We start from the raw sequence: 9256 nt of genomic DNA on the forward strand, positions 1-9256 counted from the left end.
TAATCCAAAGGACTTGGGAACAGCAGCTGGCTGCGGCCACGTATTCTACTTCCGCGGTAGATAACGAAACACGACTTTGTTTTCTCTAGGACCAGCTGACAAGTCTTCCTCCTAAAAATTGGCATCCAGCAGATGTGCTTTTTCGATCAAGTTTGCATCCGGCATGATCCGCATCAGTAAATGCTTGAAGACTGAAGTTATTGCCTGTAGGGTACCATAGACCCAAAGATTTGCTTCCTTTTTGGTACCGAATAATTTGTTTGGCTGCGGTCATGTGTGACACTTTTGGGTCAGCCTGGTACCTTGGACACACACCGGTTGCGAAGACAATGTCAGGGCTGCTTGCGGTGAGATACATTAGCGAACCAATGATACCTCTATAAGTCTTGTGATCCATAGATTCACCAGAGAGATTAGCAGAGATCTTATATCCGAAGGCCATAGGGACCTTAGTAGAAGAGCAGTTGTCCATAGAATATTTCTTCAGAAGTTCAGTAGTGTATTTCTCTTGATGAATGAATATTCCTTGTTGAATTTGTTTGACTTGAATACCTAGAATGAAGTTAATCTCTCTATTCATGCTCATTTGAAATTTGTTTGTCATCAGCTTAGCAAATTCATCCACCATTCCTTGATTAGACGACCCGAAGATGATATCATCCACATATATTTGTACAAGCATAAGGTGAGTCCTGTTTGCTTTTCTAAATAGTGTGGGATCAATCACTCCTCTTTTGTATCCTGAAGAGACTAAGAATTCAGAAAGAGTTTCATACCAAGCTCTAGGGGCTTGTTTCAGACCGTAGACGGCTTTCTAAAGCTTGTAACCGTGATCAGGGAACTCGATACTTTCAAATCCGGGAGGTTGTTGAAGATAAACCTCTTCTTTTAATTCCCCATTGAGAAAAGCACTTTTGACGTCCATTTGGTGTACTTTGATGTTTTTGTGAGAGGCATATGCTAAGAAGATTCTGATTTCTTCCATTCTAGCTATTGGAGCGTATGTCTCGTCGTAGTCAACACCTTCTAGTTGACTATAACCTTTAGCAACTAGCCTTGCCTTATTTCTGATAACCGCACTAGATTCATCTAGCTTGTTCTTGAAAACCCATCTTGTACCAACAATAGTATGACCTTGTGGAACGGGAACAAGTTGCCACACTTTATTTCTTTCAAATTCTTCTAGTTCTTCTTGCATTGCTGGAAGCCAATTTGGTTCCAATAAGGCTTCTTTGATAGATCGAGGCTCGACTGCGGACATAATTGCTGCATAGTGACAATGATCAGGTAAATCTTTGGCGGATCGATTTTGGATACCTGCCGACGGATTGCCAATAATTTGGCCTGGTGGGTGATCCTTCGTCCATACATGTAGACGAGGCATCAGAAGATCAGCAGCTGCGGTTGAAGGAATGTTTTCAATGTCAGAGGTTCCTTCGAAGTGGGGAGGAAGTTCCCCCTGGATTTGAGAACAGCCTGCTGAGTCATCTTGACTTGTTGGAGTGAGAGAGACATTTTCTTTGATAGGTTCCCCCTGGACTACGGATGGGAGAGTGACAATTCTTGGATCGGTTCTAGTGTCAATATTTTCTATGAGTTCATCATCTGAATCTGAAGATACGTTTGATGATAATGTTTCTCTATGAGCAGGAATTTGAACAAAATCAAGTACTGGAACCTCGATGGTTGCGGCTAGATCTAGAGTAGAGCTTTCCTCCTTAACCGGAGAGGTGGAAGTATTGAGAGATATTGCTTCGGATGGAGATGGTCCAGAAATGTCAGCATGTTGTTGTTGAGATGCTGGAGACACAAGAGCTTCGGATAGTTTTGTCGTTTCAACAGATTTGAAGAGATCATCATAATTGACTTCTACTAAATTTAAAGGACCAGAAGAGGCAGGAATGTCACATTCCATGATTGCGGTGGTTTGAGTAGATGAAGGTGCATCGCGGATGTGAGAATCATCGAATATCACATCGAAGCTTTCAATGATCAGCCTTGTACGCCTGATAGGCACTCGATAAGCAACCTTGTTAGTGGAATAACCAAGGAAGATGCCTTCATCAGATTTAGGTGCAAATTTATTAAGCTGATCTCGGTTGTTGATCACGAAGCATCTAAACCCAAAAATATGAAAGAAACGAACATTCGGCTTGCGGTTGCTAAGACCTTCGTATGGTGTTTTGTTGAGACGTATGCACACAATGCTTCGGTTTTGGAAAAAGCATGTAGTTGCTACAACTTCATCCCAGAAGCAGAGAGGAAGGTGCGCAAAGTTAAGCATGGATCTGGTTGCTTCTACTAATGTGCGGTTTCTTCTTTCGATGACACCATTTTGTTGCGGAGTGTAGGGTGCTGAGAAGTTGTGAGAAATACCCTTGGACACCAAGAAACTGTTGAGAAGATGATTAGTGAACTCGGTTCCATTATCACTGCGGATGCGTCTGACTGGAAGCTTTATCTGAAGTTCTATTTCTTTGATGAAGTTTATGAGAATCTACGGTGTTTTGGATTTGAGTCTGAGAAAGAAGACCCATGTGAAGCGAGTGAAGTCATCAACAACCAATATGTATTCCTCGTGGTGGAGACTGGCTACAGTTAAAGGACCACAGAGATCAATGTGTAATAATTCCAGAGGTTCTGAAATAGACGAATCCATTATCATAGGGTGACTTGCTTTGACTTGTTTTCCACATTCACAAGCTAGACAGAGAGTATCGTTGTTGAATTTGAGATTAGAGAGACCGCGGACAAGTTCTCTAGTGACCAGATTGTTGATGTATCTGAAGTTAAGATGAGCTAGCTTGCGGTACCATAGCCAGCTTATTTCGGATACAACTTTAGAGAGAAAACACAACTACAGTTTACCAATGATGAGAGAGATATCCAGAGGATACATCGTGCCATCGGAGCGTGACTTGATTAAGCAAGTGCTTCTGTCACTTGTCATTATGTAACAAAATTGATCATCAAACTCCACTCGATGGCCTGCTTTACATAGTTGGCCAACACTGATGAGATTGTGTTTAAGGCTTTTTACATAAGCAACCTTCTGAATGGAAAAGTTCCCCGTGGTGAGAACACCGTAGCCTCGTATGATGCCATTTGCATTGTTTCCAAATTTGACATTTCCACCATTGCATATAGGCCAGAAATCCCGAAGGTACTCTAACCTTCTGGTCATGTGCAAGGAGTAGGAACTGTAGATCAACCATTCTTCTTCTTGATCCTCCTTGCACAAAGCCTACAAAAACTAAGTGGTTAATTTGGGCACCCAAGTGAGTTTGGAGCCCGACGTCACATATGATGTGTTAATCGATGCATGATGCTAGGTCGCAGGGACATGTTTTAAGTCAACTTTCAAACCTAGTCCTTGGTGTTTGAAGTTCTTTGGAGTTTTGTGACATTGTGAGTAATTATGAGTACTTTTGAAGAGATTAGAATTGACCCTAAAATCCTAGGTGTTGGAAGTTCTTTGAATTCTTTTACATTGACATTGACAAGTGAGTTTTTTGTCATTTTTCCTGACATTTGACCTGGTTTGAGTTTTTGAAGAAAAAATATGTTTTTGTCCATTTCGAGGATTATCAGATTTGACCCTTTTGTTTGTGTGTTTTGAAAGGTGTTTTGTGCAGGTTTGGCAGGTGTGAAGGCACGTGCAGAGCTTTTGTGATGTGATTTCTTAAACATTTGAGATGACCTTTTGGGTGCCGGAGTTGGCAAAATTCCTTTCCATTTTTGAGATTTTGACACTGAAAAGGTTGGAGTAGGTAAGATACATTTCCATTTTGGATCATTGATAGAATAGATTTGAAATCCAGTTGAACGAAAAGACTTATCCTCATGTTTGGATATTTTTTGAGTATTGTCAGAAATAGTGAACTCCTTTCTTTTTGTTTTCTTGGAAACAGTTTTCTCGAAATGAAAATTTGAAAAAGTAAACTTCTCAGGACTTTTTGACTTAGGACATTTCACAGATTTCTTAACTTTTGAGCAAATTTCTCGTTGCTTGCCACGAGAGCGAAATTTTTCTTTAAAAACTCTTTTTGCTTCAGTCTTAGGAGAACTGCAGGTAGTGATATTTAATTGCGGTTTCCTAGAATCTTTTGAGGATTTTGAAAAATAGTGACTCGATTCATTCGAACTTGAGAAGTTAGGACTTTGAGAGGATTGACCAAATTCCAAATTTTCAATTGGTAATTCATGATTAATTGGCTCAATGGTCAAAGAAATCTTGACTTCGATCAGTGGAGTAGTGCTTTGGACTACCGCAGAGTAAGTCTTGGTGAATACTTCTTTGGGACAATTGATATTAGGCGATGGGACATATTGCAGTATGTGACTGCAGTCAGAGACACTGCGGTCAAACTGTAAGGATGGGAAGTCTAAAGAGACTTCAGGACTATCAATAACAATTTACTCATCAACTACGGATGATGTCTGAGAATCTGTGTTGTTGACATGAGTAGAAGATTCAGGGAGAATTTCTTCTATAACATAATTATTACTCAGATCATGAAGTTTTTCAAAGTAGGCTTGCATATCCTCAGGAAATGTTTTGTCATTGACTGGAAACAAGAAGTTGCGGTCTGGTGGGACATAGGGACGTTCTGGTGTGAACCGAGGTGATGAGTCCGTTGCAGTTGGGTAACCATTGGACCAACCCCAGTTAAAAGTGTTATCAACATTCCCATTTTTAACAAGATTCTCAATGGACTCAGTTTCATTAAACAACTTTTCAATTAATAGATTTAAACGTATAATTTCATTCTGTGCTAGATCTCTCTGATTTAAGGCTATCTCTAATTGGGTATCACTAAGCATTCTAGCATCTTTTTCTAGCATTAAATCCTTCTCTAACATTGCCATTTTGAGTCTCTTATTGTCCAAACGTCCTCTAACATGGAACATCTCCTGCGAAGTGATGTCCTTCTCATCTAGGGCTTTATTGTAGTCTGTAAGGATGGTAGCACAAGTGTCATTGAGTGTGTCTATGAAAGGTTGACAATCATGCATGTAGTATTTTAGAGTTTGAATCATTAGTTTTACCTGTTCAACAATGTTGAGAGTTCCATCTTTAGCCATATAGGAGTGGTTCTTCTTTAGATTGGTTGAGTCATCTTCATCAGCAGTTGCCACCATACAGATCTTGCCTTTCCCCTTGCTAAGGACATCTTCATCTTCATCTCCTGATGACCACACTTGATGATTCCTCTTCACTTGAGCAACGTAGGCATTTCCCTTTTCTTTATCTTCCAGTTCTTGAGCCATTCGAAGATAGAAGGCTATATCTTTTACTACGTTTTCCTTGCAATCTTTGGAAAAATGGTTTTCCTTATTGCATTTGTGACATATAATGACGTCACCCTTGTCATCTATAGAGGTGCCGGAGTAAGTTGATTGGGACTGCGGTGGTACTTCTTTGGACTTAGTCTGCTAAGATTGCGGTGGAGGGAGAGGGTTTTTGGTGGAACGGAAGTGACTGTTTTGAAAGTTACGGTTGAAAGGTGGTCGATTGAATTGTTGTTTTTTGCGAAATGAAGGTGGTAAGCAATTGAATTTCTGACTGAGAAGAGCAATGACATTCTGAAACTCTTTTTCATCATCATATTCTGAGTCAGCTTCATATGACTGTAGTGGAGAGTCATACGAGGTGGGATAGGTTTGAGTGTGAGGTGATTGGGCTACTAATGCTAGTGGTCCTCCAAAGTATGAACAGTCCTTGAGTACAGTGGACTCTTGAGCTTGCAATTCTCCATAAAGCTTATAGAGAGATAAGGAGTGAATCTTCCTGTCACCTTGTATAATCATTTTGGCTGTTGTCCAGTGTCTTCATAAGCCATTAAGAAACTGCAGATTTGTTTCATTATTGCTGCGGATGGTACCCACATTGGACAGTTTTGTGACAATCAAGTTGAACCTTTGAAATGAATCTTCCAAACTTTCACCGGAGTGGGCTTTGAAGTTATTGAATTCGTTGAGTGTTGTAGTGAGCTTTTTGTCTTGAGCCTGCTCTGAACCTTCATACAATTTTATGAGAACATCCCAAATCTCCTTTGCTGATTTGCAAATTATGATGATGTCGAAGTTGTCAGGAGCAACTCCACAAGAGATTTCATAAAAGGAAATATCTTCACTTTCCATCTTCTCTAGATCATCTTTTGTGGGACGATTCAAAGCTGGTTGACCTCCTCCAAGCCTTGTTGTGGCTCCATCAGTTTGAACAGGGGTAAGGACTGGAACGTGGGGTCCTTCTTCTATAGATCTCCAGACACCTCTACCAAGTCGTCTGAGATACCTTCCCATCCTTTGAGACCAGTGATGATACTCATTTGCAACTAGTATTGGGGCTGGATTGGAACCACCAACACCGTTGGAAATATTTAGTGATAATGATTGTGCCATTTGAAATTTTGTTTAGAGAAGAGCTGAAGTGGTATAGAAGGCTCTTTGAAAAATCAGAGTTCTGATTTTCAAAAAGCAACCATTATGGATCTGATACCAATTGTTGAGAGAAAAACTTTGAGACACACTTGAACAAGATGTTTAGAACAAGTATATAGCGAAATAGTTAATCTCGAAGGATCTGTTAGCTCAACAATAATATTAATAGTTAGAAGTTAGTGAGTTAGATGCGGAAAGTAAAGTAATTTAAATGACAACAATTGTTATATCAAGAATACACGTAAGTTGATTCATAACTTGGAATGCATTCAAACCAAAGTTAGTAAGTGAGATCAAACTTAGTGAATAAGTCATAAGGACTTGCTCTGAAGAGAGATTATAATCTGATATGTTTAAGTAAGAAGTGGAGAGTGAAGAGTGATAGAATGATAACTTTAGAATTTGTATTCAGATGAAATGCATAAGTTATCAGTGAACAGGAGAGGGTTTTCATTACAGAAGAATACGTCTCTATTTATAGAGACATAGAACTACACTAGATTACAACTCTATAAGCAGCCATGCAAGGCATATAGGATAATAGAGTGTTTTACACAAAAGACAAATAAAGTAATCTAGCTAATGACTGCTAGCCGACTTCGGGTGCTGATGTGGTTGCGGTAGCTAAGTTCGAGAGGGTCACTTCCATGATTCAACAAAAAGTAAAATGACCTTCGGACAAATAACAGCTACTATAGGTCCACATCCAAACAAGGAAAAGGACCGATAATGAGTTATTAGTCCTAAGCCTTTTAAATCTTATTTATATTAATATGTATTTGCAAATATGAATGTTTGGGAAAAATATAGGTTTATAAAAGAGTTCAATATTTGGAGTATTTTTGATGCTTTAAAATCGTTTTATCGTGATTTGAAATCATTTATTTATAACACAAATTTATTGTGGTATACTTGTATTTCCCCCCGTTAAAACCGTAGAAATTATGAAAATACTAGGGTATGAACTCACTTGATAGGTGGTAATTCGGGCAGCGTTTCTTTTCCCGGAAATTAGTTTGTTTGGCGAAAAACCGGCTTAAATCGAGCAAAGTTTCGACAGGAGAGAGGATGAATTCTCGAGAATTCCGGGGCTCCGGACTTGCTTCGGGCTTTAGAGGTGATATCAGGGCCTTGGGGGTCGTGAGAAAGTCTAGGGGGTGAAAAGGTGAAAGATGGTGAAATTTGGGGTGAAAAACCCCTCAAATCCGAGAAGTCTCGCACCCTTTATATAGGGGTGCGAGGGTGCGGTCTGAAGGGGGACAGCTGGCGAGGGCGAGGAGTTAGTAGCCACATGTAGGTCATGCGAAGTGTACATGTGCGAGGGTCGGACTGATGGAGGCTTCGGATTTGACCAACCTTCGGTCCAATGGTAGGATGCCACGATGCGAGGGGGGGTGTACGAGGAGCATCTGCGGGGTGTCTCCTGCGAGCCTGTCCGAAGCTTAGTGGAACGCGGAGTTGGTCCAATCAGAAGACGACACGTGAGGCTTCGGTCCAATTAGCAGCCGACACGTGGAGGCCTCGCATGCGAGGGTGACGTGGTGTTACTGTTCATGCTAAAATTCCCGATTTTTCCTATTTTTCTTTAATTTTGGTGCCAAAAACTTATAAAATTCATAACTTTTGCATACAAACTCCGTTTTTGACGTTCTTTATACGCACGCGTAGGTAAAATTATACTCTATGACTTTCGTTTAGACTTCCTCCACTATTTTTGGATTTATTTTTAATATTATTATTTTAAACAGAACGGGACAGGAAATTCCATAAAAAATTCATAAATTCTTCATCCGAAGTCTGTTTTGGTTTGTTTTTTTACCGTTGTACTACTAATGATGAGACCTTCAATTCTCGTTTAGGTTGTGTCGGCTAAAAACCACTCGATCTTTATTTCGATTTCTTAGTTGTACACTACTATATTGAAACTTAGAAAAATCATAACTTCCTCATACGAAGTCAGATTTTGGCGTTCTTTTTATGAAAGTTCTCGGTTTAACATAAACTACAACTTTCATTTAGATTGTTATGGCTAAAAAGCCTTTTATTAAAAATTCAGTTTTTACATTGAACAGTGTTTTGCCGGTTTTGTCGCGGATTTTCGATTGGTCATAACTTCTTCGTTATAACTCGGATTTAAGTGTTCTTTATACTTTTGGAAACCTTGTTACAATGTCTATCACTTGGTTCATCCTAATTGAGATTATTTAATAATTTATTTTTGAGGGTCAATTACGTAAATATGTAGAGTATGCCAAAATTTCTATTTATTAATTTTAAAAGAAGTACAAATTGACCTACATTATTACATAGCCAACCACCTGCTGATAGTGATGGGGTCCCTAACCCCATGATAATCTGGCGCTCTGCAAGCTCTAAACTCTCGGAATCTGATAGTACGCGCTCCCATCAAAGCCATTATCTTGGTACGAAAGGCTCCCAGCCACTCATCCATGATCTCCAGTATACCCTCCTTGACCATGCCAAAGATCATCGAAGTCTAATCTAGGATACTGTGCGTAACCTCAGTTGATATCAACTCCCTCATTCGCTCCTCGAGCTGCTCGGCCCCTGAACCTGAGCCTGATCCCTCTCCGGCACCTGATCCGCCCACTGGTCTCTCTCGCAATGTCACCATGCTGAAAACATATCATAATAACTATCAAAATACTCATCACTGCCGAGGGATCATACACACACACACACTACAAGTTTCTCGGTCTTATCTCGTCCTTTCTCGAATCGAGTACGGATCCTCTACTTTCAGTAGTACGAGCCCATACTACCTTCCACATCTATCCATACTTTCCTCAAG

The sequence above is a fragment of the Lactuca sativa genome, chromosome 4, assembly GCF_002870075.4.
Source record: "Lactuca sativa cultivar Salinas chromosome 4, Lsat_Salinas_v11, whole genome shotgun sequence".
Lineage (NCBI taxonomy): Eukaryota > Viridiplantae > Streptophyta > Magnoliopsida > Asterales > Asteraceae > Lactuca > Lactuca sativa.